The sequence below is a fragment of the Eleginops maclovinus genome, chromosome 11 (genome assembly GCF_036324505.1).
Source record: "Eleginops maclovinus isolate JMC-PN-2008 ecotype Puerto Natales chromosome 11, JC_Emac_rtc_rv5, whole genome shotgun sequence".
Lineage (NCBI taxonomy): Eukaryota > Metazoa > Chordata > Actinopteri > Perciformes > Eleginopidae > Eleginops > Eleginops maclovinus.
The window spans coordinates 25,337,392-25,347,844 of record NC_086359.1 but is presented as its reverse complement, the minus strand read 5'-3'; the positions used below and the strand labels follow the sequence as shown (position 1 = coordinate 25,347,844).

Here is a 10,453-nt window from a genome sequence, read left to right as displayed (position 1 = left end):
AGGATCTGCACCGATTTCCGGTGGTTGAATGCGAGAACACTCAAGGACGCCCATCCTCTTCCACATCAGTCAGACTGCTTGGCTGCCTTGGGAGGGAACACCTTCTTCAGCACGATGGACTTAACGTCCGGCTTCTACAATGTCCCCATGGCTGAAGAGGACAAAAAATACACAGCCTTCACCACACCGCTAGGCTTGCATGAGTATAACAGGAACAGGACTGTGCAATAGTCCTGCCTCATTTATGCGCATGATGCTGAGTATATTTGGGGACATGAACTTCAGCAGCTTATTATGTTATTTGGATGACTTGCTTGTTTTCGCATCAACTGAAGAGGAGGCCCTACAGAGACTGGAGGTCGTCTTCCAGCGCCTGCGAGACAACAACCTCAAGTTGAGTCCTAAGAAGTGTCACCTGATGCGATCGTCTGTCAAGTTTCTGGGTCATATCATAGATGGCGGCGGAGTAGCTGTGGATCCCGCAAAGTTGGAAGTCATATCCACTATGTCGAAGTCTGATCTCATGGAAGATGACGGATGTACACCCTCAGTAAGGAGGATCAAATCCTATTTGGGCATGGTGTTCTTCTACCAGCACTTCATCCCTAATTGCTCTTCCATTGCCAAGCCACTCTTTGCTCTGACTGCTGGACAAAAGAGAAGAGGAAGGATGAAAGTGAAAGTGAATGTGAAGGCAGGAACATTCAGGAAACTGAAACCTGATGACTGGACTCCAGAGTGTGACATCGCCTTTGACAGTCTTAAAGAAAGTCTGCTGGACTGTGTGGTCCTTGCACATCCTGATTTCTCACGTCCCCTGATTCTGTCAACTGATGCTTCCTTGGACGGGCTTGGCGCAGTGTTGTCACAAGTAGCAGCTGGTGAAAGTAAAGCCCGTCCCATAGCTTTCGCAAGTAAGACACTGAGCAGCTCTCAGAAGAATTATCCAGCTCACCGGCTTGAGTTTTTGGCGTTGAAGTGGAGTGTGTGTGACAAATTCAGCCATTGGCTGAAGGGCAATTCCTTCACAGTATGGACGGACAATAATCCACTCACATACATAATGACTAAGCCCAAACTCGACGCCTGCGAACAACGATGGGTCGCAAAGCTCGCTCTTTATACTTTCAGTCTGAAGCACATTGCAGGAACCAAGAACGTAGTGGCTGATGCTCTCAGTCGGGACCCGTTTGCCAAGACAGTTGGGCGTAGACTTGTTACAGAGTCCTATGGCAATCTGCTTGCCGAATCTGATGAAGTTGGAGAAAATGGAGTTCAGGATGTCTTTCGCTTAAAGGTCCAGTGTCAGCGGACTGTTGTGATAACGATTCTGAACCCAAGAGCAGACAAGAGACGGTGTTGAATTGATGCAAGAGGGTTTATTGAATGAGGTGGAGGAGCAGGTAGAGGACGCGGAAGCCGGGGGGAGGGTGAGGCAGGCGAGCTGGATTGCGTGATCCGGATAACTGCAGGCAGAGGGAAACAGAGTTAGGTTGTGGTCAAAGGCAACAAGAGACGAGAGTTCGGTAGCGAGGTAACAAGGTAACAAGGTAAACTGGAGCCAGGCACGTATCATTACCACTGTAGAGCGAAGTACGATCTGGCACCGACAGCAGGGAATCCAAGGGTTTATGAAGGGGAGTTGATTGGAGATGACGACCAGGTGAGCATGATTGCAGATGACGGCCAGGTGTGAAGTGAGACAGACAGGGGGAGTGGCAAACCCAGGAGGAGGAAAAACACAGCAGACTGCTGTGACCACAACAGTACCCTCCCCTCAATGGACGCCTCCAGGCGGCCTAGGCCTCTCTGGGTGAGCCAGATGAAAATCCCGGATGAGGGAGGGGTCGAGGATGAGGCCCCGCGAAACCCAGCTCCTTTCCTCTGGCCCATAACCCTCCCAATCCACGAGGTACTGATACCCCCTGCCCCGACGACGAATGTCCAGCAACTGCCGGACGGTGTAAGCTGGGTGGTTGTCAATCAAACGGGGAGGTGGGGGGGGAACGTCCGGGGGGGAGAGGGGACTGGTGGAGACTGGCTTTAAACGAGAGACATGGAAGGTGGGGTGGACGTGCATGGCTGGAGGCAGCTTGAGTGTGACCGCTGAGGGATTGATGACGGAAATAATAGGGAAAGGGCCAACAAAACGAGGGGTTAACTTCTTGGAGCCAGTTGGGGAGATCCCTAGAGGACAATCACACCTGTTGACCCACCCGATAGGCAGGAGCGGGAGCCCGGTGGCGATCAGCAATGCGCCGGTTCTGCTCTGCAGAGCGCAGCAGAGCGGTGCGTGCGTCCCTCCACGTCCTGCGACAACGGCGGAGATGGTGCTGGACCGAGGGGACGGAGATGTAATCCTCCTGAGCAGGAAACAAGGGTGGCTGGTATCCCAGGGAGCATTCGAACGGGGACATGCCGGTGGCAGCACAGGACATGGAATTGTGGGCATACTCGATCCAAGAGAGATGGTCGCTCCAAGCCGAGGGGTTGCGCGCAGCCACACAACGCAGCGCGGTTCCGAGGTCCTGATTGGCTCTCTCAGCCTGCCCATTAGTCTGCGGCTGGTACCCTGATGACAGGCTGACAGAGGCCCCCAGCGCTCGGCAGAAGGCCTTCCACACTTGGGAAACGAACTGGGGACCACGGTCGGAGACGAGGTCAGCGGGAATCCCGTGGAGGCGAACGACATGCTGCACAAGCAGCTGGGCAGTCTCTGTGGCAGTGGGGAGCTTAGGAAGCGCAATGAAGTGAACCGCCTTCGAAAATCTGTCCACAACGGTGAGTATTACAGTGTGGCCCTTAGAGGGAGGAAGACCAGTCACAAAATCAAGGCCAATGTGGGACCAGGGCCGACCAGGAACAGGAAGAGGGCGTAACAGACCAGCAGGAGGTTGATGGGAGGACTTGGCCCGAGCACACACCGTGCAGGCAAGCACGAATGCCCGGGTGTCAGCGTCCATCGCTGGCCACCAAAAGTACCTCTTCAGGAGGGACAGGGTGCGGCCCACGCCAGGGTGACAGGCAAAGCGCGATGTGTGGCCCCACACCAGAACTTGAGAGCGAACCGAACTGGGGACAAAGAAACGGTTAGGAGGGCCGTTGCCCGGATCTGGTTCGGTGACTTGGGCCTTCCGGATGAGGGACTCTATCTCCCAGGTGACAGCAGCAACCTTGAGGCAGGAAGGAGAGAGGATAGTGTCAGGGGAGGCCGGTGTGTTCATAGTGTTAAACTGACGAGAGAGGGCGTCAGGTTTGACGTTACGGGATCCGGGACGGTAGGTGAGGGAGAAATTAAACCGCCCAAAAAACAGGGACCACCGGGCTTGGCGGGAATTCAAGCGCTTAGCTGTCTGGATGTATGACAAATTCTTGTGGTCGGTCCAAACCACGAACGGCTGTTCTGCCCCCTCAAGCCAGTGCCGCCATTCCTCCAATGCCAGTTTCACAGCCAGCAGCTCTCGGTTACCAACATCATAGTTACGTTCAGCAGGTACCAGCCGGCGAGAGAAAAAGGCGCAGGGGTGAATCTTCTCATCAGAAGCTGAGCGCTGGGACAGGACCGCCCCCACCCCCGTGTCAGACGCATCGACCTCCACGATGAACTGCCTGGAGGGGTCAGGTTGGATAAGAATGGGGGCAGACGAGAAAAGTCTCTTAAGACCAGAGAAGGCAGTCTCCGCCTCAGGCGTCCAGGCAAATGGGCGGGCAGGAGAGGTGAGACGGGTGAGAGGTGCTGCAACCCTGCTGTAATCACGGATGAACCTCCGGTAGAAATTGGCAAATCCCAGGAACTGCTGCAGTTTCTTGCGGGAATCGGGAATGGGCCAGTCTGTCACTGCACTGACCTTCTCGGGACAGGTCCTCACTTGCCCGCTCTCAATGATGAACCCAAGGAAGGATACAGAGGTGACACTGAACTCACACTTCTCGGCCTTCACATATAATTTGTTCTCCAACAGCCGCTGAAGAACTTGCCTGACATGCTGGAAGTGTTCCTCCTGGTTGCGAGAGAAAATAAGGATGTCGTCTAAATAGACAAAAACTGAGCGGTTGAGAAAATCCCGGAGGACATCGTTTACCAGGTTCTGGAACACGGCAGGGGCGTTAGTGAGGCCGAAGGGCATGACCAGGTACTCAAAGTGGCCGAGGGGGGTGTTAAAAGCAGTCTTCCACTCATCGCCCTCCCGGATACGCACCAGGTGGTAGGCATTGCGTAGATCCAACTTAGAGAAGACTGTAGCACCCTGCAGCGGCTCAAATGCGGAACTGATGAGGGGCAAGGCATACTTGTTTTTGACTGTAATGTTATTGAGTCCCCTGAAATCAATACATGGACGAAGAGACTTGTCCTTCTTGGCAACAAAAAAAAATCCTGCACCAACAGGAGAAGAGGAGGGTCTCATGAGGCCAGCCGAAAGAGAATCCTTAATATACTTCTCCATGGCCTCCCTCTCAGGACGGGACAAGTTATACAGGCGACTACTGGGCAAAGGGGCGCCGGGGAGGAGATCAATGGCACAGTCATAGGGGCGATGGGGAGGCAGGGTGAGTGCACGACACTTACTAAACACCTCTCCCAGGTCATGATAGATGGGGGGAACCAAGGAGAGGTCGGGGGTTTCCTGGGGCAAGGGGACACCTCCCTCTGTTGGAAACAGGGCAGACTGTAAGCAGGTGGAGTGACAAAAAGTGCTCCAACTCACCACCTTGCCAGAAGACCAGTCAAATTGGGGATTGTGCCGCTTGAGCCAGGGGTGGCCCAGAACCAGGGGAGTAAGGGGAGACAGGATGACGTGAAACTGAAGCATCTCGTGGTGATTACCAGAAACAATTAACTCAAGGGGCTTAGTACAGTGAGTAATAAGGGCCAGGTGGCGGCCATCTAAGGCGTTAGCGTTTAATGGAGAGGGTAATTGTTCCAACTGAATGCCAACCTGAGACGCGAAGCCGGCGTCGATGAAGTTCTCATCCGCTCCCGAATCCACAAGGGCCGATACCGGAAAGGGATGACCGAGGGACAGCAGAGTGGCATCCAGCAGTGAGCGTGCATAGTGAGGAACGGGGACGGAGGGGGCGTGGCTCAGCAGGGCCCCGAGTCTCACTGCCGAGCCCTGTCTTTTGGTAGTGACGGACAGGTGGAGATGAGATGCCCGGGCAGCGCACAGTACAGACACACTCCGGTCTTGATCCGATGAAGCCGCTCCGCTTGGGTAAGACGAGTGCGCCCCAGCTGCATGGGCTCCTCTTCAGTGACTGCATGTGTCACGGGGGCAGAGAGAGCAGCTCTCGGGAAGTGAGGAGAATAGGAAGCAGCGAGTGCCGGGGGTACGGAACTGCCTGTCCTCTCCCTACGCCGCTCGCGTAGACGATTATCCAGCCGGATGGAAAGGGAGATCAGTTCATCGAGAGTGTTAGACTCCTCCCTAGTAGCCAGCTCATCCTTAATTGACTCGCTGAGAGCGGAAAGAAAAAGCCCACATAGTGACCTGTCGTTCCAGCCCGACCTGGCTGCATGGGTCCGGAACTCGACGGAGAACTCAGCTACACTGCGGGAGCTCTGACGAAGGGAAATAAGCCGCTTGGCGGCGTCCCCTCCCTCTACTGGATGATCAAAAACTTTCCTCATTTCGGCTACAAAAAGCTCAAAATTATCGTTGACTGGGGAATCACTGTCCCATAATGCTGAAGCCCACTCTAATGCGTTACCCTTAAGTGACCCCATAATGTAGGCGATCTTAGCCTTTTCAGTGGGATAGGTGAGGGGCTGCTGACTGAAAACTAGTGAACACTGGATCAAAAAGGCTCTGCACATACCATGTCCCCAGCGTAGCGCTCAGGCGCAGGAATGAGAGGCTCACGAGCTCGTGGCAGGTGTGTCGGGAGAGTGGGGGCCGGCGGAGGTGAAGCTGACGGTGGAGGCGCTGTGGTAAGGGGGGCTAGTAAGTCCAATTGCGCACCCATCTGAGTGACTCGGGTAGCGAGATTCTTAAAGGCTTCCATAGCTTCCCGGAGGGCTTGGCTGTGCTCAGCAACCTGAGTGCCTTGGGCGGCGAGAGCTCCGCGGATGCTGTCAATGTCCGCTGGGTCCATTTTGGCCAGATCGTTCTGTTGTGATAACGATTCTGAACCCAAGAGCAGACAAGAGACGGTGTTGAATTGATGCAAGAGGGTTTATTGAATGAGGTGGAGGAGCAGGTAGAGGACGCGGAAGCCGGGGGGAGGGTGAGGCAGGCGAGCTGGATTGCGTGATCCGGATAACTGCAGGCAGAGGGAAACAGAGTTAGGTTGTGGTCAAAGGCAACAAGAGACGAGAGTTCGGTAGCGAGGTAACAAGGTAACAAGGTAACAAGGTAAACTGGAGCCAGGCACGTATCATTACCACTGTAGAGCGAAGTACGATCTGGCACCGACAGCAGGGAATCCAAGGGTTTATGAAGGGGAGTTGATTGGAGATGACGACCAGGTGAGCATGATTGCAGATGACGGCCAGGTGTGAAGTGAGACAGACAGGGGGAGTGGCAAACCCAGGAGGAGGAAAAACACAGCAGACTGCTGTGACCACAACACGGACGAAGAGGTCAAGACAAGGTGCTGTGACTCAGTCCCATTGTTCCCCGCCCCTGTGTAACAACATTGTGAAAGCTGTCCTTGATTCTCATGACCACTGGGATGCAGCTGCAGAGACCAGGGCGACAGAGTTGATCCAGTCCGTTCAACACCTTGTTCCACCAGGGCAGGATCTGCTACCTGCCTTCTCCCTGGAAGAGCTCCGAAAAAGCCAAGAGCTTGACCCTGGCATCTCTTAGGCCGTAAGGTGAACCCCGTTTTCGTTTAGGCTCGCTCCGTGCTCTCCGTACTACATGCCCGTTTCTGACAAAAATGACCAAGTTATGTTGCACTTATAAAAAAATTTCCGCCTCACAGAATCCAGTACTTTTCTTAAACCGAGACGTTTTCTGAAGAACTATTTTCCTCAGATTTTGACGTCACAAGACACCACGTGACCGCGCTAGACCAATCACGTAACCGATTTACGACAACAAACTGGAAAAATGACAACCTGTCTGGTGCTGTCAAATCGAACCTACAGAAAATAATCTCCCAAAATATCATTTTAAAGTGAACATAAAATAATAATTATCAATGATAATGCTCATTTATGTATTTCTGAATTGGGCCAAATAAATTCTAAATAGTGCTTTATTTACAGCACGAAGCACAGTTATGCAAGTGACCTTCCATGTTGTCATTTTGATTAATGGAATTCCAATCGTTATTGATACAGGGTATATACAGAGATTCTTAAGTTGAATTTACTACCTTTTACTACCTCTTTTACTACCTTCAATTTTTTTTTTACTACCAGCACGACTTCAAGCTGCAACTGTAGCAGCGTAAAGTGTGAAGTAAAGTGACGCGTAAAGTAATGAAATATCTTTCCAAAACGAATTAATAACATATTTCATCACAATTTAACAGGGCAATTATAACTTCCACCACTGGACACAAAAACTGGCCCACACACACACACACACACACACACACACACACACATAGAGAGAGAGAGCGAGAGACTCTGTAGGTGTATGTGAGTGTCTGTTTGTTTGAGCAAGCTAGTGAGCTACATTTAAGTGAGAAGGAACTCTACCATAGGAGTTGGATTAATCAAGATGACACAACAGGCCTTGGTCCATAGTTTTTACTCAAAATGTCAAAAAGTAACAATTGCATAACAAAAACTAATTTCAAGTGGTTAAATTAGGGCCTTGAAAAAAAAGAATAAACTAGATAATAATAAAGTGCAACTTTCACTGTAATTACAATATCTTATTAACAAAGAAATAACTTTAACTTCAACTGGACGCAAAAACTGTCCGAGAGAGAGAGAGAGAGAACTTAAACAACAGTTAGCCAGCAGGGTCACAAGTGCCTCAACTGTGTGGCCTTTTCTTCAATCATTTTATCCACTTGGAGAAGTTCTGCTTTTTTTCCCCTGTGTCTTCTCCGAAAAGTGTTTGATTTTGTGATGAGCTCAGCCATCTTTGTTCCTGCCTTTCCCTCGGCCATCTCTGCATATTTGTCGGCGTCATTTTGGAGTGAATGGCACACACTGTGGAGTACCTGCCGCCGGTTCCGGAGGTCCTCCAGCTCTTTCTCTGCTGCTTTCCTCTTCAGCTCCTGTGTGGCATTCTCCTTTTTTTTTCCGCTCACTATCAAGGTATAGCCTGTATAGAGCTCCTGCGGTCACGTGACTTTTGGTTGGGAGCCACCATTTTGGCAGTCAACATGACCACCGGTGCCAGTGTTTTCTTACCGAGCGAGTATACTTCTCATTTTAATTCAAGTGAAATTCGGCTTTATAGTACAAAATTAGAGAGATTAAATATAAGCGACCCATATAATTCACCCGGTGTGCTTTTCAAGAGCATAACCTCCTGCTCTGAAGACGATGTACCCGACTTGCGCTACGCAGACATCCACAGCTATCTTGTAAGCTTTCCATCAGTGTACTCAGGAGACTCCCTCAGAGCGTACAAAAGCTTGGAGGCTTACAAATGGTGTCAGTCCGGCTTCGTAAACAACATTCAACTGTGGAGTCTTACATCCAAAAACTTCGGCATCATCACTGCAAGGGTAAGTATTAAATTATTCCAGTTTGATAGGCAGTGTCACGTTAGCATTGTTTGTTTATTAGCTTGGCTAGCTACGGAAGTGTCACGTTAGCATGTTTTTTAGCTTGGATAGCTACTGCAGTGCATCTGTAACTTGCTAGTTTGTATTTTTGATCGTACTCAACCAAAGTGGCTGGCGTTTTTTACCTTTATTTATCTGTTTTGGAATTTCATATAGGTTAATCACTCCCAAAGGCTTAATGAAAGTCAACTAAAGCCATGGGTGGTGGTGAGGAACGACGGTGTTGTGCTGGGAGCCCACTGCAACTGCACAGCGGGACTCGGGGAGAGCTGCTCTCATGTGTCAGCTGTTCTCTTCAGTCTGTGGGGAAAAAACAACGCAAGGCACGAGGAGATCAGAGAAGTGCCTGGAGACAGTAGTTGGGTCGATGCCAAAATAAAAACCCAAAAAGTCAAATGTTAAGTTCATTCGAAGCTTCATCAAAGTCAACATGTATTGTTGAAAACATGTTATTGATGATTTAACTTTGAGAAATGGAGCCAGATATTGAAAAATGGTCATGAGACATGCATAGGTTGCCAGCCCAGTGAGGACATTCACCTTTTTATCATTGTTATTTAAACTAATCTCTGTCAGGGTCTTCCTATTAATCTTTTCCCTTAACAACACATTTTCAGCCCTTAGAGCTTGGCATTCTTGCTCAAGACTCTGGATGCGGGTACAGCAGGTTTCAGAGGTGCATGGTGGTGTTACTGGTTCAGGCTGGACAGGATCATCGGCTGAGTCTTCCAACGGATCTGTGATGGGGGGCTCCTTCAAAGGCTCTGTGATATGGTCTTCTGGGGCTGCATCAGTTGATGTCCTGATGAAAACACAGAAGCAGCAAAATAAGCTTTCATGCATACAATACTGATGGCAGTTTGACATGTTTACATGTTTACAGTTTGACATGTTTAATGGAAATCATATGATATTAGCCTTCATTAAATGACTGGTGTGACGTTATTGTTTATAACCATATCACGGCAGTTAACTATTTGAAATAAAATAATCTGAATAACACACCGATCACAAGTAGACCCAACATGTAATCAGACAGGAGTTTGATCTACCCACCTTTGACGGATGGCTTCTGCAGATATCTTTGCCTGCTCTACTTTGTGCAGTTTAGCCTTCTGCCTTCTGTTAAAAACCTCCAGTCTCGTTTTATGTCTCCTCTTCTCTGGAGATGGAAGGTAATCGAAAATTGAGGGGATAAAATCCGGACTCAACGGATTATCACTCTTTCTCCCTACAAAATAAGAAGGAATATTTCAACACGGGTTTGTTTACCACTAGCTTGCTACAAGCTAACTTGCTAACTGGCTAGGCTGCGCCAGAGCCACACTTGTTGAGTTAAAAAGGGACATCACAGTGTCCGTTAGCTATAATAACTGGGTGCTACTTCTTAAATTAAACTAATTAAATTTAATTAAACTGACCAGAAACTTTTTGTAGCATTGTACTGTATTCCTTCACCCACCTGATATGAAGTGATCACTGCATAAGCGAAAGCCAACGGCCGGGGGGTCCCATCTTTCAGTCTTTTTCTGAAGGCTCCTGGCTCTTTTAATCGCTCCAATCCACTTCTCCCTCCTCTCCGCGTCTTTAGGAATGCGATAATACGATACACCTTTCTTTTTCCCACGCCTATTTGTGCAACCTGGTGCACAGCAGTTACCCACCATCCTTGACAGTCTGCCAGTGCCTGTCAATTTACTGCCGCGATGACTGCCAAAATGGCTGCCCCTGTCGTATCTCGTCACGTGACCAGCAT

General features: G+C 50.1%; 3 long non-coding RNA genes across 3 annotated transcripts; all 3 read right to left on the bottom strand.

Moving 5' to 3' along the window:
• Nucleotides 1–1,359: 1,359 nt before the first annotated feature.
• Nucleotides 1,360–2,169, bottom strand: LOC134871892 (uncharacterized). Its single transcript, XR_010166755.1, has 2 exons — nt 1,580–2,169; nt 1,360–1,466 (listed from the first exon to the last, which is right to left on the bottom strand). It is a non-coding gene; the product is annotated as an uncharacterized LOC134871892 (long non-coding RNA).
• A 3,985-nt stretch (nt 2,170–6,154) lies between these two features.
• LOC134871891 (uncharacterized) lies at nt 6,155–6,562 on the bottom strand. The gene is made up of 2 exons (XR_010166754.1): nt 6,383–6,562; nt 6,155–6,261 (listed from the first exon to the last, which is right to left on the bottom strand). It is a non-coding gene; the product is annotated as an uncharacterized LOC134871891 (long non-coding RNA).
• Nucleotides 6,563–9,045: 2,483 nt separating this feature from the next.
• On the bottom strand, nt 9,046–10,356 carry LOC134871886 (uncharacterized). Its single transcript, XR_010166749.1, has 3 exons — nt 10,160–10,356; nt 9,754–9,928; nt 9,046–9,499 (listed from the first exon to the last, which is right to left on the bottom strand). It is a non-coding gene; the product is annotated as an uncharacterized LOC134871886 (long non-coding RNA).
• Between the last annotated feature and the right edge of the window lie 97 nt (nt 10,357–10,453).